At 44.2% G+C, this 23,434-nt stretch overlaps 1 protein-coding gene across 1 annotated transcript in view; it reads right to left on the bottom strand.

Annotated features, from left to right (window-relative positions):
- Window positions 1-22,941, bottom strand: part of LOC126251445 (cyclin-dependent kinase 14) — a 525,593-nt gene extending 502,652 nt beyond the window's left edge. Inside the window, exon 1 of the mRNA XM_049951872.1 lies at window positions 22,923-22,941. The gene's annotated coding sequence lies outside the window, so the exon portion shown is untranslated. The remainder of the gene's footprint in view (window positions 1-22,922) is intronic.
- Between the last annotated feature and the right edge of the window lie 493 nt (window positions 22,942-23,434).

The raw sequence follows: 23,434 nt of genomic DNA, 5'->3' as shown, positions 1-23,434 counted from the left end.
GATGTCCTTAGGTAACTTAAGTTTAAGTAGTTCTAAGTTCTAGGGGACTGATGACCTCAGATGTTAAGTCCCATAGTGCTCAGAGCCATTTGAGCCATTTTGATCTTAAATTAAATTTTGCTGTAGTACTGTTAATCAGTAAGACTTCATAATAGCAGATTCCAGTGGAAGATGCAATTCTCGTTAGTACTTACACGCCCAGCTACGAGTTAACAGGTTTAGAAACGCATTTTGTCTGCTGAGCTGAGCGAGCGAGTTCAGGACTACCTTCGTGACGTACGCACCGCGGCCTGTCTTTCTCGTGAGCCTCGGTGCGTGCGAAAGAACGGTGTAGAGTGATTGGTCTCCGGGAGGCGTGTCTGTTGTTCCGTGACGCTGAGCTCATGCAGCGCACGCAGCTTCAACATTGAGGTGTATGTGGAACCAGTGGAAAGAAGAGCGCCGATCACTGCGCCGACAGGGTACTGGACAAGATAATGCGACCGCAGTGCAAGATCACAGCCATCTTCTCCACTTTGCCGTAACGGACAGAGCAGCTCCGTCCATAGTTGTGTAAATTGAAGGCGGATGACTGCTATCAGCTGCAGCGGGACACTAAGCGGAATCAGCGGGAAGGGCGAAAATGGGTACCGGACCGGGATTCGAACCCGCGATCTCCTGATTGCTAGTCAGGCGCGGTAACCACTGCGCCGCGGGATCTGCGTGGTGTCTGTTCTTTTGAAGGAACAGAAACCATGCATTCAAATAATTCGTCCACAATGTCGCCGCGATGCTGGAGCACTGCAACGGGTGCAGACATGTCTGCTGCGGACTGGATTGGTGGCATGCATACCACTGCGTCGGTTTCCATTGACCAGAACCCACCAACGCTGCAGACTGCAATGGGCACAAGAACACCGACATTGGCGTACTGAGTGGTTAAATGTAGTGTTTTGGACGACTCCTGCTACAACTTGTCCTACAGTGATGCCCGCATACACGTTCCTAGCCGCCGTGGTGAACGCAGTCGGGCTGACTGCATTAATCAAAGGCATAGCGGACAAATGGCAATTGTGATGGTTTGGGGCGCTATTGCCTATAACACGTTATAAAGTTCTAGTGTAACGTTCTTTTATTAATTAATTTGTTTGTATTGCCTTTAATGAAGTCTAAACTGTAGATACAAAACTGTGGATACAAAATTCGAATTGTCGTGTTGCTTGTAGTAAGTGCAAGTGGTGTGCTTACTCTGTGTTATTGTTAGCAAAACTTTACACGAATTTATTGGGCAATTCAACTCCCAATACCAATACCAATAAAGAAATACCGTCACTGCAAAATACAGTCAGCCCCTTAGGCACTGAATCCTAACGACCTGTTCAAAACTGATAACTTTTGTCCCTGTGCACATAACAAATACATTAAATTGTCTTACCTCTAAAGCAGCAACGGAATAACGCGATATATTCTGGCCTCTCATGAAAAACAAAACAAAACACAAAATGCTAGGTACAGGCTCAACAGTGTGCAACGCTGGCCATAATACTTTGAAATTCACACGAAATTCTTTTGGCTGAAAAGCGAGAACATTTAAGAAAGTCCAACTTCTTTAAAAAATATACGACCAGGACAGGGAGGCGGTACTGATTATGATGAATTACTAACACTGAGTTTATTTTTTAAGCAAAATTATAGTGCAAGTTACGTTTGGTTTTTCAAAAACATTGACAATTGAGGTCACATTACAATTCATTCACGAACAATCACATTTAAACAGCACGTGTTATCTAACCTCATTAAACCAGTATAAACGAGAATCATCAAAATAAATATCGCTCTGTTAACAAATCTTAGAAGCATTACAAAAATGAGATACCTAACTAGCCTTTTTATCTAAACAGTCTACGTACATTCTGGGTTTACTCAGCAATTACAAATTATCAGCCAACACATCCATACTAACGCGCAGGTAAAAACAAAAAAATCATAATTATTTAACATTTTTACCTTTCTTGTATGAAGACTTCTGCTTCCAAGTCTAACAATAAGGGTATATCCAACTTAATCTAACACTTGGTGGCTTCACACAGCACACCACAAAAACTGCGTACTCCATCGTCTTTCCCTCACAGACAGCTACCTACAACTGTGCGCCAAGCGCTCTCTTACTCCAATACTAGCAGTATCTCCGGGTCTTCGATATCAAGCATATCAAAGACATACATCGTTTATAAAATCGTATTCGGGTGCCACACACAAATGTGCCCCAGTATACGCCTTTCAACGTGATCTCGTCTCCGACCTATGGAGAGCTATCTGAACAGCTACCGATACTTCAGGGAGGTTTTATAACCTGAGGCACTACCCCTCCTGCAGGCCGTTCCACATGCCGTATTTCAGGAGGATAACATCTGGCCTCATGTGGCGAGGAAATCCAAGCCTTTTTCGAATAACGACGGGTATCGTGGGTTCCATGGCCTTACACGTCACTCATCAAAAATGTTGGTAGATGGTCGGTCGGCAACTTGTTCTTTCAGGTCCCCCTGAAGCCACAGCCGATGCTTTGTGAACGCGCCTACAAACCGCGTGGTACAATATTCCCAGCAGCATATTTTGGCGCACTTTACTTTCATGCCAGCATGTCTACCTGTTCTGATTGCAGCACATGGTGGCGCTACTCTGTAGTGAATTTTCACAGTCACAGTGCATGTACATGTCTATAAATCTAACCATTTGAGTCAGTATTTTGTCTTTAGTGCATATACGTCTACTTGTGCCATCCGAAAGTCAGCCATTCCTCACGTCACTGTCTGGTGTGTTCCGCGGTGATCTGTGAGTTTCAAACCGTACAGGATTCATTTGTTACAAGCCCTTAATGATAGTGATAAACAACAACGTGTAGAATTTTGTGGGTTCATTCTGGCCGTGGAGGCGGAACACATCAGTTTTCTTTCACGTTTAGTGTTCCGTGATAAGGAGACGTTCCATCTAAATGGAAAACTGAATCACCACAACGTAAGAATATCGCTGCCGTGTTCCGAACATATCACAGTCGAGCACAAGTTAGTTAGTTTCGTGTTCCAGGGGTCAAATGGCTCTGAGCACTATGGGACTTAACTTCTGAGGTCATCAGTCCCCTAGCACTAAGAACTACTTAAACCTAACTAACCTAAGGACATCACACACATCCATGCCCGAGGCAGGATTCGAACCTGCGGCCGTAGCGATCACGCGGTTCCAGACTGTAGCGCCTAGAACCGCTCGGCCACAATGGCCAGCGGGAGTGAACGGTTAGGTTATTCAACATCTGCTCACATGCAGTGTGGCATGACGTCAGAACTTATGAGACGGCAATTAAATAACGCTTTTAAAATAAATGTAGTGCTTTTAAAATAAAAGGAAAATTGTCTTAGGATTAGCTATTGACAGAATGTAACACGTGAAAAGTGAGTTTTGTTTATCAATCTAGCATATGATGCATGTAGCTGGTGCGGAATATGACAACGCCAATAAACGTGTTAAATGCAATCTTTTGCTTTTATATTAAATTTATTTGAATGTTTTGCTTGCATTTTAAATTTTGAACATAGAAAGAAACATATTTGGTTTACAAGCAAAAAATTCCCTTTACTGGATAACTTAACTGTAAGAAGATATAGTAGGATATGATGAAGGATCGAGGTAAGGTGTGACGAAGGCTGGTGAACACAGAGGAAAACGTTGAAATATATTTGTATGCCAAGCCACAACAACCAGGACAATATTCATAACAAAAGCAAAAAATAACTGCAAAAATGCGTCGGAGGGAAATTGTAGCAATTTCCAAATGATTTTGGCAGTGTTTAAGTAATGCAACATCATCTTACATTCGCGGCAGTTTTTCTAAAATACTTCAGTCCGACGTATCATACTAATGGGCGGCAAAGACTGACATTTGTTACAAACTCACCCATATGTTACTAACTTAAGAAACGACCAACGCACCTCGCAGCATGATTAATTGAATCTCAGGCGCCAACCTACGCGTGTATCTAAGAGCAGGGCGCGCATTGACAGACCACCAATGCAGCTGGCTAAACTTGTGATGCTAAAGAAATTGCCAAAAGCGTTATCTGGTCCCTGAACTTACAAGTCGCCGTTGCACAGCAATGGCGTAAAAGCTACATAAAGCGTCTTCCGTGCTCAGAAAGTGTGCTGCCAACGGAAAATGTTGGATGGACGAATGTGCTTGGTGAGGAGTGGGGGACAGGGAGGGGTGGGAGGGGTGAGAGAGAGGGAGGGAGGAAGGGGGGGTGAAGGTATGGGTTGTGTGAGTGGCTCTCAGTCCTGCGCTGAGAGCTCTACGCCACAACTTCGACGACAGCTGTCAGCGAACTCTTCCAGACCGAAAAAGTTGCGTATACCGAAACCAGCGCAGCGTTAACCGTAGATGTGGCGCAGAGCATACTTTTTGTCCGTGAACGTAGGGAGGAAAACATAGACACAGCAGCAGACGTATGACGGTCGTTTCAATATGACCATCTACTTACGAGGACCTGTCATTTTTCTGACAGAAGAATCGCATGCAGTAACTGATCTGGATAACAACTTACAGTATGTGTCCTTGGAAAAAAGTATGTAAATTTTGCTGTCATCAAAGATCAGAAAGGCGTAGGTATAAATATTCCTATGCCACATGTTGCTGCGTTATCCGCAGTTCTGTGGCTTTGCGTGCTCTATGCTTACGTTATATTATGTACTGCCCAAGATTTTTTTTACCGCTCCTTTATGCTGTAGCCTTGTTATTTCCTGTCAGCAGATTCTCCTCTGTACATCGCTGTTACATTTCTGCGTAAGTCAGCTTGTTTTGAGTAATGTATGCTTCTCAGCAGAAACTTTTAGTATTTTATCTTTCAGCGAACAAATGTCACCGTTCTATATCTACTTCGCTTCACAACTTAGCATGTAGGAAAAGGCACACAATACCCTGATTTTTTCTGCAATGATTTAGGCACAATAAAATGAAACAAATGGATCTGTGGGGATGAACTAAAAGAGTATACACTAATGAGCTAAAACAATATGACCACCTGCTTAATAGTTTGTCTGTCCGTCTTTGGAACGAAATACATCACTAATGCTGTGTATCAGAGATCCAACAATTTGTTGGTAGTACAAAATTGTTAAGGCTTTCGTGGCCACTTGTTGACGAACTGCCTATTGGCTTCTGTCTCGGGTTCTTCGGCCGACGTTCATCTAATGATTTTTCTGACGTTTCGCCAGCAAGAGTGGCTGGCATTGTCAAAGCTTCACCCTCCATTGCCGGTGGTGAACTGGAGGCGAGCTCGCGGCCGCAGACTATGTACCTGGCGCGCCAACGTCCGAGGGCTTCTCCGCGGTCATTTCCGGTGCGGTTCTCCTCTTGCTACCTGCGACGGTCGTTCGCTGCAGTACGGGAAGGCTTATGGTTCAAATGGCTCTGAGCACTATGGGACTCAACATCTTAGGTCATAAGTCCCCTAGAACTGAGAACTACTTAAACCTAACTAACCTAAGGACATCACACACACCCATGCCCGAGGCAGGATTCGAACCTGCGACCGTGCAGTACGGGAAGCTAGGATCCGTTTACCTTAAGGCTTTCCTCTTTCTTATTGAAACTGTTCGCGTGTTTTTGTACTTCTTCAGCTTCTCTGAACAAGCGCGTGTGATAGTGCTTCTCTACAGCTAGAACTTCCGTGTCGGCGAATTTTATTACGTGGTCGGTCCCATTCAGTGCGTGCTCTGCCACGGCCGATTTCTCCACCTGCCCCAACCTGCAATGTCGCTTGTGCTCTTTGATCCTGGTGTTAATTGATCGTGACAGCAAGCATGCAGGGATGCAGGTGGTTCGCAGCTGTCAGCACGTTTCCGATTACTACCACAGGTCCCATGCTAGTGCAGGAGATGGTCTCCCATAGCCGAATACTGCTCCCACCAGCCTGTGTCCGTGGCGCGCTGCACGTTTCGAGCCGCCGTTGATCTCGATGAGGCGTTTGTAGAGAAGACCAGCGACCTAGCGCAGCAAAAAATGTGACTCTCCGAAGATCCGACACGTTTCCACTGATCGACGGTCGAATACCGATGGTCCCGAGACCACTGCAATCGTAATTGACGATGTCGTTGGGTCTACATGTGAACACGTGGTGGTGCTGTGCTGCGGAGCTCCATGTTCTACAATTTACGATGAACGGTGAGCTGCGAAAAACTTGTACATGCACCAGAATTGTGCTCTTTCGGCCGAAATGCCACAGATCACCATCTAGCCTACTTTACAGAGCAAACAAGCCTCCTTCTGTGAAGAGTCGTGGACATCCAACCATTTAGTGCCTAGTGGCTGTCCTACTTCTTTTTGTAGATTCTCACGATAATAGCACGTGAATATTCGATCAGCTTCGCCGTTTACGAGATACTCGTTCACGGGCTCTGCGTAATAATAAGCTGACCTTTGTCAAATTTGGTTATCTTAATAGATTTCCTACAGAAGAATGCTAAAGATAAGGTGGGTAGATCACGTAACTAATGAGGAGGTATTGAATAGGATTGGGGAGAAGAGAAGTTTGTGGCACAACTTGACTAGAAGAAGGGATCGGTTGGTAGGACATGTTTTGAGGCATCAAGGGATCACAAATTTAGCATTGGAGGGCAGTGTGGAGGGTAAAAATCGTAGACGGAGACCAAGAGATCAATACACTAAGCAGATTCAGAAGGATGTAGGTTGCAGTAGGTACTGGGAGGTGAAGAAGCTTGCACAGGATAGAGTAGCATGGAGAGCTGCATCAAACCAGTCTCATGACTGAAGACCACAACAACAACAACAATAGATTTCCTCGTCAAAATCGCTTATCTTAATAGATTTCCTCACTTGTAACCCGTATGTTCGTTAGGACGATCCACCGTCCGTGTCTGCTCTGCTTACATAATTTTCTTACCGCGTCACGTGCCCGCAACACCACCAGCCGGCATCCAACGTCGCGGTGGGCAGTCGTCATAATGTTTTGCGTTATCAGCGTCTAATGACGAAATGTTGACAGCGAAAGCCGTTGAGGTATGCTGAACCTGCAATATAGTCAGTGGCAGTATTAGTGACAGATGTGCAGATGTTTAAGGCTACTGCCGCGAAAAGCAGGATAACCGATTCGATTCCCGGTCGCAGACGAATTTTCAGCGACTATCACATATTTATCGTATTGTAGTTCTTCGTTTCAAAACAATCTGACAGTTTTTGTAAAAAAAACTTCGCGATTAGTGCTGCGATGCAAAAACTTTATAGTTCATAACTGTTATCTCAAATATGTTCTGCCATCGCGCAGAAACAATCAAAAACATAACGGACTTGTCTCCTTGCGACTAGACCAATTCTCCTTATATATGGGATGAGTACTCAAAGGTTAATTTTACGACCAGTCAACACCGATGCCAGCACACATGAAATAAGACATCGGTTGGAGAAGGATTGGGCAAGTGTAATCGTTGGTTTTCTATAAATGGAATCCTGTCATACATGACGCACATATTTACGATCGCTGGCTAGCATCGAAAGTAACTGTCCTGTAGAGCAAAGTCAACAACCAGCCTTTCTGGGTGGGGCTCACTAAAGAGTAACTAACTTGTTTATGTTATCTTGGGTCACTGTGTCCAGTGATGCATGAGGCAGTCCGCAGATACCCAATCTCCATCCCATTACTGCAGGCACCGGGAAAGTAACCCAAAACTGTCTATAATATTTCTATGACTGGTGTTTTGTTATTCTGGAAATTGATTTAATATAAGACACGGATTTAGCGAGATACAATTGATGTCAATAAATCGTTAAAAATAATCGTTAGTTGTCTACTGAACGTGCCGGCTGGAGTGGCCGAGCGGTTCTAGGCGCTACAGTCCGGAGCTGCACGAACGCTACGGTCGCAGGTTCGAATCCTGCCTCCGGCATGGATGTGTGTGATGTCCTTAGGTTAGTTAGGTTTAATTAGTTCTAAGTTCTGGGGGACTGATGACCTCACATGTTAAGTCCCATAGTCCTCAGAGCCCTTTTTGAACCTTGTCGTGCCTGAGTCATGTTTTTATGATACCGGCCGACATCAAATGTAACCGGAAACAACCACACGAGCTAGCAGGGATTAGTTCAGTAATTGTGTCGCTGTGTCCTAAAACGCGCGAGGTAGTCCACAGATATCCAGTCTGCATCCGGTGACTACTGGCACCAAGAAAATACTCCCAAGCACAGTGTAACATTTCTACTACTGGTCTTTTATTACTTCTCTTGTATCACTACTTTTGCCAGCCTCGGAGTAAGTAATTAACCTAAATGGAGTACACAACTGATGGATTGAGCCCACAATTATATCAATTACGCCTAAGTTCCACTTGGATGAATGCGCTACAAGATCGACACGTTCTCTAGACTATAACGCACTTGCTGACAGTGTGTATTGTTCCATTTTGGCCCTTAGTGTGAGCACCATGAGACCGCCCTCTTGCCTGTTAAGGCAGCAACAGCTTGCATACAGGGGAATTCGACTTTGTCCAGTCTGCAGGACATGGCTTGCTTTTTGACTAATGTGCTTGATGTATCCTACCACGAATATGTACGACGCACGCTGTGTTTTGTGGTCGGAGCCTACTAGGGTCTCTTTCCAAACAAGGCAGAATTTTCCAGCGTCTTTTGAAGTTTGAACTTTCAGATAGCCCATGCAAGAAGCAGCACGTCCCATAGGAGTGCTATTAATGAAAGACAATGCCTGATTTCTGTCCTAAGGCTGATTGACTGAAAGGTCAGAACGTATAATGAATTTCAGAAGCTTGTGGATGATACATGACATAATTACATCTATTGCAAACGGTAAACAAGGTACACTTAATATTTTATTTGACGCAGTCACTGAAAATGTTTTATATCGTTAGCCAGTATCGGCTACCACTGGCCATCAATCGCCACGTCTGAAAGCAGTGCCAGACGGTTACCCAAGCAGTAACTGCTGACAATCGTTCTGACGCTGGCCAGCGACAGCCGACACCGGCTATCGATTCCCTGTGTTTGTGTTTATTACATATGCTGCACTGCAACACACTCACTACTACCTACAAAACATGGAATAGTATAATCACTTGATAGTTCACAGTTCCAGTCCTCGACGAGTCGTCAAATTCTTGAGCACACCAACACAATCGCGTAGACAGTCCAGGATCAAGCCATTCCGTCAATAATGTGCAGAGCAGCAGTCTAAAATGTAGTCGACTTGAAAGCCAGTAAACAGCAAGGTCACGAAAGTGTGGTGTGAGCGAAACAGCGACATGAGCACAGTATGTTTGGAGGTGTGTCAGAGCAGTCGAGCGAACAGGTACCTCCTGGCCTATCTGACAGCCCGCCGGCGCCTCTTACTGGGCGCTGAAGGAGTCGTAGATAGCGGACATCGCAGGGTATATGTCTTACTGACAAATGGCAGAGACTGAGCACAGCCAGAGAAAATATCAAGTGTACCATTAAAAAGCCAGTCACTATATCGATGAGAAAATGTCCTTTTCCCCCATAAACGATGTTTTTGGAGAATCTGCAGTAGTTATCTCCTACAGCGAATTAATAATGATGAAGAGAGCTGAGGCCTGAACAGGAATTTTTATTGAGGGGAAAGGCGTGCTAGGGTATTCCGTGCAGCTGTGCACAGCAACTGTGACAGGATGGCTTATTAATTAGTGCGTCTGCCAAGTGAGCAGGAGACATTGGTTCGAATCCCGGCCTTGCATTCGTTGCTTCGGTCTGCGTATATACTACATATTTTGTTATTTAAACCATTATTAATTATATATAATTATTTGTTCAAAAATGGCTCTGAGCACCATGGGACTTAACAGCTATGGTCATCAGTCCCCTAGAACTTAGAACTACTTAAACCTAACTAACCTAAGGACATCACACAACACCCAGCCATCACGAGGCAGAGAAAATCCCTGACCCCGCCGGGAATCGAACCCGGGAACCCGTGCGTGGGAAGCGAGAACGCTACCGCACGACCACGAGATGCGGGCAATTATTTGTTACTTAAATCATTATTAATTATATATATATAATTAATAATGATTTAAATAAAGTATTACACCAGTTACATTCTTTTCAGGCGTAGGACAACCGAGAAGTGAAACCCATTCTCGATTTCTGTGGGAATGAATGTACCTGTGCAATCATTTTGAACACATTCCATTTTCGTATTTTTATGTTACTTTCATTGTCTGACTAGGTACTAATAACTTATTTTCACCTGTCATAAACGATGTGTTTTGAAAAACTGCACGTGAATCCCCGCAGTAGACGAAAATGGGAATTACTTGAAGTTCTCGAAATGCACTGTGCAACGCCATGAAGAAAAGTAACTTGTACAGTACTTTATCATGTAAACCATCACTGTTATGTTACAGCCAGTGCATAACGACTCGTGATGTACTTCATACGGCAAGTGCTGCTGACAGCTGATTTAGGAAACGTTAATACTGTGTATAATTTTAATTCTAAATGCGCTGATAAGTTTGATTGCTTTTATTCTATGCCGGCCGGGGTGGCCGAGCGGTTCTGGGCGCTTCAGTCTGGAACCGCGCGACCACTACGGTCGCAGGTTCGAATCCTGCCTCGGGCATGGATGTGTATGATGTCCTTAGGTTAGTTAGGTTTAAGTAGTTCTAAGTTCTAGGGGACTGATGACCTCAGAAGTTAAGTCCCATAGTGCTCAGAGCCACTTGAACCATTTTTATTGTTTAGCAGGGCCATTTCGACTGAATTGCCGTCATCAGGTTATCTGTAAGTGAATTCTGGTGCATTATTTCTAATTCTATAGGTAATTTTTAAATGGAATTCATTATTAGACGTTTTTACATACGTCTGATGGTTTTGACATCCATGCTGTGTCGGTGGTTCTGTCACTGTCTATTTACTTGTTGATTACGTTTCGTTGGTGTTATTGTAATAATGGTTTGTTATCATGCTACAATAACACCAAGGGAACGTGATTAGTAAATTAGATCTTAATACAGTGATTCGATAATATACTACGGAGTACAGAAGCCCTCTGGAGACAAGGCAGTAAGAAATGGTAGAGGGCCCGTGTGCCTGTGGCGTCATAACGCCGTGGCCCGTAATTTGGTAATGCGGCTGCGGCCAAGGCCAAACGCGGCAGCTAGCTACCTTGTGCCAGTGACCCACAATAAAACGCCCGCCCCCAGCAAGGCCGACGCCTAGGGCAACGCCTCTCTCCTCGTCCATGCAACGCCGGCTCACAAAACACAGATTAACTCTAACCGACTTCTCGCTCTGTCTGTACAAGTCAGCCTTATCTGTGTACATCGCTCGTGATATGGAACGCATTTAAAACAATGGTGTGTGTGTGGGGGGGGGGGGGGTAGGCGCGCGAGCAGCGAGCAGATTCTCTTGTTTATCACGTCAAATACGTACGCGTAACTGAGCGTTTTAACTGCTCTCTCTCTCTCTCTCTCTCTCTCTCTCTGCCTGCGCAACAGTAATATTTTAAGAACCACTTCTGCTGTAGTACGCTTTTGTTCGTATTACTACAACCTTTCCTGTAACAACCACGTAGGAACAACAACACAAAAAATATCCCTTCATTACTTTTAATGACAAACTTAAGTGCTAGATACTTAATGACTTTCATTTATATGAGTATCCTGCCCCTCACATTGCTATAAAACTTAAAAAAAAAAACATTAAACTGCTTTTTGATAGGAACCGCTTTGCCACGTGTACTCCCTGGCTCAATAAATACTTATTCTATGAACGCGTGGGATGTGTTCTTTCGTACATGCCCGAAAGAACAGACACCGTGCATTCACAGGATTCGCCTCGATGGGTAATGAATCTACAACCTTCGGTACGGATGCACAATACCGTTCCACCTCCTGCGGGAATCTGAAATTTGCGGGGATAGAGGGCATGTGGTGCTACAGGAGAATGTGGGTCGGCTGGGGAGTGTGCTGAGATAGTTCGCGCTTGCGATAAGCACTGTGTCCACTGTGTCCACTGCGCCAGTGGTTAAAGCAACGGCCTAGTAAGCAGGAGATCCCTGGTTCGAGTCCTCACCCGGCACGTACTTTCACTCATCGCCACCGATTCCGCATGAAGCCCCGATGTAGCTGATATCATCAGTTTCCTTCCCTTTACTTTCTTCCCCTCTACCTTCAATTCAAATAACATTTTTACTCTCCATAATTTCGATCTGTTCCTGTACGTAAATTACAGCAGAGGAAAATTATGTTCTCAACATATTTCTACGTATTTCAATCTTCTGCACGATCGGAATTTCGAAATAATCAGTCTGTGAGGGTTTGAACAGATACGCTCGAATTTTGGCATTGGTAGGGGATTTGTTGTAGGTTCAAATTTTCCTCTACATTTCCTGCAGAATTAGAGCTCTGCTATAAATGTAAATAAAAGTAAATCAAATATACTAAATTTACACTGCTACTTAACACGTTTTTCTCAGAAAGTCAGTGGTTTAGAACTACTACCCCTATAAAATTTGATTACTTCTGAATTAATTGTCCCACTTATTTGTTCGTTATAAACTTTTTAGCATCCCAAGGTATCCAAAACGACAATAATTTGGTGACAATTCGCGCAGGGGCTACAATTAACTGATACCAGCGCATTCTCATCATTTCCGCTGGACAGTTGCTGTAGAAGAGCGCAGTCGTGAGAGACTAGAGCTTCGTCACTATGTTGATCCTGTATTTACAAAGGCATACTTGTTTGCCGATCCGCAAAACGGAATACTAAAACGTGTGACTGACTGATCAGCATCGTGCGAGTAAGGAGTAAATACACACACTACCTTACTACCAAGGATAAAGGGACGGAGGGACAGCTCTACGCAGGATCTTCGACGGCATTTGTCAGCGAAATCTCTAACGGCCCAGAAAAAAATAGGTAAACTGTGACCAGCGGACCACTGTCTCGAATTGCAATATTTTTAGCTGTTTGTGGTCTTCCATACTTCTTGCAATTTTTGAACATATTGCACGAACGTTATGCATCAACAATCCGTTTTTCCTAGCAAAGTTACACTAAATGTTAAATTTCCAGAAAGACGAATAAAACACAATGTATAACTAACTACGACCTTGTAGACATAAGTAGGGGGAGAGCTTTTAAAAGTAGTGAGTTTCCTCTTTATTGTATTGTGTTACATTTAAATCGTGTTAAGCCCAAAAGAAATATTATACACTATGTGATCAAAAGTACCCGGACACCCCCAAAAACATACGTTTTTCATATTAGTTGCATTATGCTGCCACCTACTGCCAGGTACTCCATATTAGCGACCTCAGCAGTCATTAGAGATCGTGAAAGGGCGGAACGGGGCGCTCCGCGGAACTCACGGACTTCGAATGTGGTCAGGTGATTGGGTGTCACTTGTGTCACACGTCTGTATGTGGAGCATCTCCACTCCAAAACATCCCTAGGTCCACTGTTTCCGGTGTGATAGTGAAGTGGAATCGTGAAGGGACACGTACAGCACGAAAGTGCACAGGCCGACCTCGTCTGTTGACTGACAGATAACGCCGACAGTTGAAGAGGGTCGTAATGTGTAATAGGCAGACATCTATCCAGACCATCACACAGGAATTCCAAACTGCATCAGGATCCACTGCAAGGACTATGACAGTTAGGCAGGCGGTGAGAAAACTTGGACTTGGATCTCACGGTTGAGCGCCTGCTCATAAGCCACACAACACGCCGGTAACTGACAAACGACGCCTAGCTTGGTGTTAGGAGCGTAAGCATTGAACGATTTAACAGAAGAAAAATGTTGTGTGGAGTGATGAATCACGGTACACAATGTGGCTATCTGCTGGCGGGGTGTGGGTATGGCGAATGCCCGGTGAATGTCATCTGCCAGAGTGTTTAGTGCCAACAGTAAAATTCGGTGGCGGTGGTGTTACGGTGTGGTCGTGTTTTTCATGGAGGGAGCTTGCACCCATTGTTGTTTTGCGTGACACTATTACAGCACAGGCCTACATTGATATTTTAATCACCTTCTTGCTTCCCACTGTAGAAGAGAAATTCGAGGATGGCGAGTGCATCTTTCAACACGATCTAGCAGCTGTTCGTAATGCACGGCCTGTGGTGGAGTCGTTACACGACAATAACATCTCTGTAATGGACTAGCCTGCACAGAGTCCCGACCTGAATCCTACAGAGCAAGCACCTTTGGGACGTTTTGGAACGCCGACTTCGTGCCAGGCCTCACCGATCGACATCGATACCTCTCCTCAGTGCAGCACTCTGTGAAGAATGGGCTGCCATTCGCCAAGAAATCTTCCAACACCTGATCGAAAGTATGCCTGCGAGAGTGGAAGCTGTCATCAAGGCTAAGGGTGGGCCAACACCATATTGAATTCCAGCATTGCCGATGGAGGGCGCCACGGATTTGTAAGTCATTTTCAGCCAGGTGTCCGGATACTTTTGATCACATAGTGTACATACCAATACCTCTTGTCTGTTCGATCTATGAAATCATCACAGTTACGGACGCAAACCTCCCCAATGTGTGTAAAATACGTGCCATAACAAGAATTATAGTTACTCTTGTGACATATGTTGCATTCGGCAATTCACAATTAAACTAATACCTTACGACGGGTCGATTAAATCTGCCCATGCCGGACGTCTTGTGTGAACGGTCACCAAATGATGATGTGGGGTGTGACGTTGTACGCGCGCAAACGGAGATGAAACAGAAGAATATGAATATATATTTTTACTCTGCGAGGGGGTTTGATATGTTTGCTAAATTTCCTGAAAGAATGTAACATTTTTTTTGCGCCTTCACGATTGGTAAGTTTGATTATTCCGAGGATCGTATAAAGAAATTCAACAATGTACACCCTACAGTTCCTTGTTGACAGCCATCTGAATTTGTCAGTGTGTGGACTGCGATTGAGAATGGAGAAAACCGTGTTTCAAACTGTTATTAAACAATTTAATTTGAAGCGTTTGACTGTTGTTGTTGTTGTGGTCTTCAGTCCTGAGACTGGTTTGATGCAGCTCTCCATGCTACTCTATCCTGTGCAAGCTTCTTCATCTCCCAGTACCTACTGCAACCTACATCCTTCTGAATCTGCTTAGTGTATGCATCTCTTGGTCTCCCCCTACGATTTTTACCCTCCACGCTGCCCTCCAATACTAAATTGGTGATCCCTTGATGCCTCAGAACATGTCCTACCAACCGATCCCTTCTTCTGGTCAAGTTGTGCCACAAACTCCTCTTCTCCCCAATCCTGTTCAGTACCTCCTCATTAGTTATGTGATCTACCCATCTAATCTTCAGCATTCTTCTGTAGCACCACATTTCGAAAGCTTCTATTCTCTTCTTGTCCAAACTATTTATCGTCCATGTTTCACTTCCATACATGGCTACACTCCATACAAATACTTTCAGAAAAGACTTCCTGACACTTAAATCTATACTCGATGTTAACAAATTTCTCTTCTTCAGAAACGCTTTCCTTGCCATTGCCAGTCTACATTTTATATCCTCTCTACTTCGACCATCATCAGTTATTTTGCTCCCCAAATAGCAAAACTCCTTTACTACTTTAAGTGTCTCATTTCCTAATCTAATACCCTCAACATCACCCGACTTAATTTGACTACATTCCATTATCCTCGTTTTGCTTTTGTTGATGTTCATCTTATATCCTCCCTTCAAGACACCATCCATTCCATTCAACTGCTCTTCCAAGTCCTTTGCTGTCTCTGACAGAATTACAATGTCATCGGCGAACCTCAAAGTTTTTATTTCTTCTCCATGGATTTTAATACCTACTCCGAATTTTTCTTTTGTTTCCTTTACTGCTTGCTCAATATACAGATTGAATAACATCGGGGAGAGGCTACAACCCTGTCTTACTCCCTTCCCAACCACTGCTTCCCTTTCATGTCCCTCGACTCTTATAACTGCCATCTGGTTTCTGTACAAATTGTAAATAGCCTTTCGCTCCCTGTATTTTACCCCCGCCACCTTTAGAATTTGAAAGAGAGTATTCCAGTCAACATTGTCAAAAGCTTTCTCTAAGTCTACAAATGCTAGAAACGTAGGTTTGCCTTTCCTTAATCTTTCTTCTAAGATAAGTCGTAAGGTCAGTATTGCCTCACGTGTCCCAGTATTTCTACGGAATCCAAACTGATCTTCCCCGAGGTCGGCTTCTACTAGTTTTTCCATTCGTCTGTAAAGAATTCGTGTTAGTATTTTGCAGCTGTGGCTTATTAAACTGATTGTTCGATAATTCTCACATCTGTCAACACCTGCTTTCTTTGGGATTGGAATTATTATATTCTTCTTTAAGTCTGAGGGTATTTCGCCTGTTTCATACATCTTGCTCACCAGATGGTAGAGTTTTGTCATGACTGGCTCTCCCAAGGCCATCAGTAGTTCTAATGGAATGTTGTCTACTCCCGGGGCCTTGTTTCGACTCAGGTCTTTCAGTGCTCTGTCAAACTCTTCACGCAGTATCGTATCTCCCATTTCATCTTCATCTACATCCTCTTCCATTTCCATAATATTGTCCTCAAGTACATCGCCCTTGTATAGACCCTCTATATACTCCTTCCACCTTTCTGCTTTCTCTTCTTTGCTTAGAACTGGGTTTCCATCTGAGCTCTTGATGTTCATACAAGTGGTTCTCTTATCTCCAAAGGTCTCTTTAATTTTCCTGTAGGCAGTATCTATCTTACCCCTAGTAAGATAAGCCTCTACATCCTTACATTTGTCCTCTAGCCATCCCTGCTTAGCCATTTTGCACTTCCTGTCGATCTCATTTTTGAGACGTTTGTATTCCTTTTTGCCTGCTTCATTTACTGCATTTTTATATTTTCTCCTTTCATCAATTAAATTCAATATTTCTTCTGTTACCCAAGGATTTCTACTAGCCCTCGTCTTTTTACCTACTTGATCCTCTGCTGCCTTCACTACTTCATCCCTCAAAGCTACCCATTCTTCTTCTACTGTATTTCTTTCCCCCATTCCTGTCAATTGTTCCCTTATGCTCTCCCTGAAACTCTCTACAACCTCTGGTTCTTTCAGTTTATCCAGGTCCCATCTCCTTAAATTCCCACCTTTTTGCAGTTTCTTCAGTTTTAATCTACAGGTCATAACCAATAGATTGTGGTCAGAGTCCACATCTGCCCCTGGAAATGTCTTACAATTTAAAACCTGGTTCCTAAATCTCTGTCTTACCATTATATAATCAATCTGATACCTTTTAGTATCTCCAGGGTTCTTCCAGGTATACAACCTTCTATCATGATTCTTAAACCAAGTGTTAGCTATGATTAAATTGTGCTCTGTGCAAAATTCTACCAGGCGGCTTCCTCTTTCATTTCTTAGCCCCAATCCATATTCACCTACTACGTTTCCTTCTCTCCCTTTTCCTACACTCGAATTCCAGTCACCCATAACTATTAAATTTTCGTCTCCCTTCACTATCTGAATAATTTCTTTTACTTCATCATACATTTCTTCAATTTCTTCGTCATCTGCAGAGCTAGTTGGCATATAAACTTGTACTACTGTAGTAGGTGTGGGCTTCGTATCTATCTTGGCCACAATAATGCGTTCACTAAGCTGTTTGTAGTAGCTTACCCGCGTTCCTATTTTCCTATTCATTATTAAACCTACTCCTGCATTACCCCTATTTGACTTTGTGTTTATAGCCCTGTAGTCACCTGACCAGAAGTCTTGTTCCTCCTGCCACCGAACTTCACTAATTCCCACTATATCTAACTTTAACCTATCCACTTCACTTTTCAAATTTTCTAACCTACCTGCCCGATTAAGGGACCTGACATTCCACGCTCCGATCCGTAGAACGCCAGTTTTCTTTCTCCTGATAACGACATCCTCTTGAGTAGTCCCCGCCCGGAGATCCGAATGGGGGACTATTTTACCTCCGGAATATTTTACCCAAGAGGACGCCATCATCATTTAATCATACAGTAAAGCTGCATGCCCTCGGGAAAAATTACGGCCGTAGTTTCCCCTTGCTTTCAGCCGTTCGCAGTACCAGCACAGCAAGGCCGTTTTGGTTATTGTTACAAGGCCAGATCAGTCAATCATCCAGACTGTTGCCCTTGCAACTACTGAAAAGGCTGCTGCCCCTCTTCAGGAACCACACGTTTGTCTGGCCTCTCAACAGATACCCCTCCGTTGTGGTTGTACCTACGGTACGGCTATCTGTATCGATGAGGCACGCAATCCTCCCCACCAACGGCAAGGTCCATGGTTCATGGGGGGGGGGGGGGGGGGGGGGGAGCGTTTGACTGCTGCACAAATAAAAACAGATCTCCATGAAGTTCCGGCAGACTCTGCGCCATCATTGAATACCATTTACTTTTGGATTAATGAATTTAAACGTGGCGGACAAGCACCAAAGACGAATCGCGTTCCGGCCGTCCAACTGACGTTACCAGAAAGAAAACTACTGACAAACGATCACTGAATAACAATTCGAGGGACTGTAGGCAAGTCAACTGAGGGAATGCATAATATCCTACACAGAGAATTGGCTATGAAGAAACTGCGTGCGAGGTGCGTGCCGCAATTGTTCACAGTCGACCAAAAGCGCATCGGACACAACATCTCAAAACGGCGTCTGGCGATGTTTAACTGCAATGGTTTTTGCGTCAATTAGTGACCCATCAGTACACACCAGAGTCAGAACGGCATTCAAAACAATGGGCAACGGCTGGTGAAAGTGCACTGAAGAAGACAAAGACCATTTTGTCAGCTGGTAAGGTGATGGCAACTGTTTTATTGGATTCCCTGGGAATGATCCTAAAAAATTACTTGGAAAAAAGCGGAATCATAACTGGTCCCTATTATGCATCATTGTTGGATCGCTTGAAACTTCCGTTGGCTGAAAAAGACCGAGGTTGACAGGCAAAAAAGTGCCCTTTCACCAGGATGGTACACCACTAACGATAACTATGGCAAAAGCGCAAGAATTGGGCTATGAACTGGTTCCTCATCCACCCTATTCACCAGACGTATCCCAACGTGAATTCTTCCTGTTCCGTAACTTGAAACTTTGGCTTGCTGGGGAGAAATGATAGCTACAGGCAACAAGTATTTAGCACAGTCTGACATAACAATTTTACCGATGGGATGAAAAAGCTGGAGGATCGCTGGACCAAGTGTATAACCCCCAAAGGAGACTATGTCGAGAAGTAATGTGAACTGCTTGTAAAACACTTTTTTTGCTTTTTTACCAAATTTATCAAACCACCCTCGTATCTTAGTACACAGTAATTGAAATGTAAGTTGAAACTTCCTGGCAGATTAAAACTGTGTGCCCGACCGAGACTCGAACTCGGGACCTTTGCCTTTCGCGGGCAAGAGCTCTACCAACTGAGCTACCGAAGCACGGCTCACGCCCGGCACTCACAGCTTTACTTCTGCCAGTACCTCGTCTCCTACCTTCCAAACTTTACAGAAGCTCTCCTGCGAACCTTGCAGAACTAGCACTCCTGAAAGAAAGGATATTGCGGAGACATGGCTTAGCCACAGCCTGGGGGATGTTTCCAGAATGAGATTTTCACTCGGCAGCGGAGCAGCGCTGATATGAAACTGCTGTAAGCTTCTGAGAGCTTCTGTAAAGTTTGGAAGGTAGGAGACGAGGTACTGGCAGAAGTAAAGCTGTGAGTGCCGGGCGTGAGTCGTGCTTCGGTAGCTCAGTTGGTAGAGCTCTTGCCCGCGAAAGGCAAAGGTCCCGAGTTCGAGTCTCGGTCGGGCACACAGTTTTAATCTGCCAGGAAGTTTCATATCAGCGCACACTCCGCTGCAGAGTGAAAATCTCATTCTGGAAATGTAAGTTGTTGCGGCAGTTTACTCTGTAGGCTAAGCCGAGGTCTAGTTTCGGTTGGAAAATGACAGTCTCAGTGTGAGTTGTCGAAGACAATGCATGTAATATCATAAAAATAACCACAGTTCCTATTATGGCGCGCATTTTATGCACTATGGGTACCAATGAGTGAAGTACGTCCGCCATTTTCGTAACTTTATGGAAGATATGGGTAAGGTCAATATTTTCCCATGCGGACTCTAGTTGTGATACCTCGTCAACAAATGAGCGCAGAACACCACCAGGAACAGCAGTGTTACTAGTTAAAAGGGGCGGAGGAATGTAGGAAGAACCACAGACACATCGTGTATAATGTGTGATCGCAGGGATAAAATACAGAGAAGTTGATTTGTACAGGAACCAGACATTAGTTACAAGAGTTGTAGTGCATGGAAGGGAAGCAATAGTGAAGAAGGGAGTGGGACACGATGGTAGTCTATCGCTGATAGTTAATCTGTAAACTGAGCGCGACAAAAGGAAACCTACGGGAAGTTTGGAAATGGGATAAAGATTCAGAGAGAAGGAATGAAAATTCTGAGGTTTGCCGATGACTGTGTATTCTGTCAAACTGCGAAGGGCTTGGAACATCAGTCGAAGTGGATAGAAACTGTCTTGAAACGAGGTAACAAGATGAATATCAACAGAAGTATAACAAAGGTAATAGAATGTAGCGGAATTAAATCAGGCGATGCTGAGGGAATTATATTAGGAAATGAGATACCTAAATTTGTATATGAATTTAACTATTTTGGCAGCAAAATAACAGATGACGGCAACAATAGAAAGGATATAAAATGAATGAAAACAATTTCCGAAAAAAGAAAATTTTTTTTAACATGGGCTATTAATGTGCCAGGAAATTTTTTTGCGGGTAGTTTTCTCTTTGAGTGTAGCATTGTACCGCGCTGAAACGAGGACGACAAACAGATCAAACAAGAAGAAAAGAGAGACTTTAAAATGTAGTGGTATAAAAGAATGCTGGAGATTAGGTAGACAGATGGAATAACTAAAGAGGAGGTACAGTATCGAACTGGGCAACAAACGATATTTATTGCACAACTAAAACACGGAACTGCTGAGGCAGCAAGCAGTAGTCAGTTTCGTAATGGCAGAAAGTGTGGAAGATACAAACTGTAGAGGGAGACAACGATTGAATGCAGCAAGCAGGTGCAAATGGACGTTGTTACGCAGAGGTGACGAGGGACGTACAGGAGAGACTACCGAGAAGAGCTGCATCAAACTAAAGATGACGACGACGACGACGACGACGACAACGACGACAACGACGTCGTGTGGTGGGGCCTGGTTGTACACGGCCACGATATTAATGCACTTTACCTCCCGTGGCTATTATCAGAAATACGAGGTGGTGACGTTACAGTAAACAAGTATACTGGTTAGGAACGTGCAAAAAATGTTAATATATATCAAAATATCGATGCTTTTTCTTAATAATATCGACGTATACTGGCGCATCTAAATTATCGATGTATCGATTTAGATATCAAGCGCAGTGTATCGAAAGTGATATTTTTTACTGTCTGTCTTTCCTTGACTATGTTCTTATTGGCAGATTTCTTGCCCATGCCCGCTATCATCAATCGTTGCAATCTATCAGCAAAAGTCTTATAACGGGCTTAATTTAATTTCACATTCAGTACCAAAAATGAGCAACAGATCTCAACATTAATGTATCTGTAAAGCATATTCCTGAAAGTTTGTTACTTTCGTGTGTCATTTCTACCATTGCAAATTATTGGTACGAGGCACGAGATGCAAAATGAAATTGTATGAGAAAGGTGGAAATTACCACTCCCTACTCCCAACTACGAGCCAGAATGTGGGCTCTTGTTATTCCCTGAGCGCGTGGGTCAAGAAAAGATGGACGCACTGTAAAAATAACATATACTCGGCACAGAAGTCGCACACATTACTGCACTGGTATTTAATGAAAAATGGACTCTTTTTGTCTGAAATATTTATGGTAAGTGTTCCGGCGTAACATCAAACGCCGGCACGTAAGCCTGGAACGTTACAGCAGAGAGGACTATTAGACGACGTCAGCCAATTGTACGCCGACTAGGACGACACCCAGACAGGAGCGGCACTTACACGAAGAAAATACAACCGCCACGCCGCGCAGACGCGGCCGGAGTGGACGAAAAGCCGTCATACAAACGCTATAGCAGTGACTTGTGAAGTGTTGTGTTTAGCTTGCATTGAATTTGTACATACCAAAGGACATTGATTATTTGCATGCCGCCATTTGCTTGCGACGCACTGGTTCAAATGGCTCTGAGCACTATGGGACTCAACTGCAGTGGTCATTAGTCCCCTAGAACTTAGAACTACTTAAACCTAACTAACCTAAGGACATCACACACATCCATGCCCGAGGCAGGATTCGAACCTGCGACCGTAGCAGTCGCACGGTTCCGGACTGCGCGCCTAGAACCGCGAGACCACCGCGGCCGGCGCGACGCACTGGTGAATACACAAAGTTAAGTACTGTCAATTTAACTTGCTGTAATAAACACCATTGCCGTGCGGTATTAGCCGAGCGGTCTTAGGCGCTGCAGTCATGGACTGTGCGGCTGGTCCCGGCGGAGGTTCGAGTCCTCCCTCCTGCATGGGTGTGTGTGTGTTTGTCCTTAGGATAATTTAGGTTAAGTAGTGTGTAAGCTTAGGGACTGATGACCTTAGCAGTTAAGTCCCATAAGATTTCTCACACATTTTTTTGAACAATGAACTCCATTAATACTATTTGCTTGTTGTCTAGCAATCGGAGCAAACAGCTTCCTAGGCACCCTATATTAGACGAGTTGGCAGCATACTACAGTAGGTACAATATTCCATGCGCACAACGCATATCAGAAGTGTTTCACTCCAGAGACTTCTCCCGCGTACGGATGGGCCACAAATATAGATGTTTCAAAATATTTATAGGTTTTTTCCTATAATGTCGATGTCTTTCATAAATATCGATACGATATTTATCGTTGATTTTAAAAATTTGTACATACCTAACACTGGTGATTAAGGAAAGCGCATCGCACTGCGAATGAGGTCGAGTGGTTCAGTGTGTCCTCGTTAAATACCGCGACACAAACTAACAGTAAGCCGACCGATGCGCCCTCGCCCTCAGGTGCAATAATATGTGGTCGGCTAATACAGCTTGAAGCACGCAGCTCGCACACAGCTGTGGGGCCCCGAGCAGTTGCAGCGGGGGCCGCGCGCGTCGTCCCACTCACAGCTGGCAGGCTCCCAGCCGCGCCTGACGCCGAGGAAACTCCGCCGCTTTGATCAACAGCAGCCTCGGACGCCAAATTGCGAATGAAAAAAGGAAACAGGAAAATGGAGCTCAAGGGCAATTTCCTCACCGCCGCTCTGTCTCGTGACGGATCCACGGCTTCTGATGAAAAAGCCGAAGCGCCGTGCGACTTTCTAGTGTTACGTGTGTTGATGCGGCGCGTAGTGGTACGTACATCACAATACTTACTACATTTTTTCAGAACTGTATAGCGCGATCGATTTT

Source organism: Schistocerca nitens, chromosome 4, assembly GCF_023898315.1.
Source record: "Schistocerca nitens isolate TAMUIC-IGC-003100 chromosome 4, iqSchNite1.1, whole genome shotgun sequence".
In the NCBI taxonomy this organism is placed as follows: domain Eukaryota; kingdom Metazoa; phylum Arthropoda; class Insecta; order Orthoptera; family Acrididae; genus Schistocerca; species Schistocerca nitens.
The sequence above is the reverse complement of the archived record's forward strand: the minus strand, read 5'-3'. Positions and strand labels throughout refer to the sequence as shown.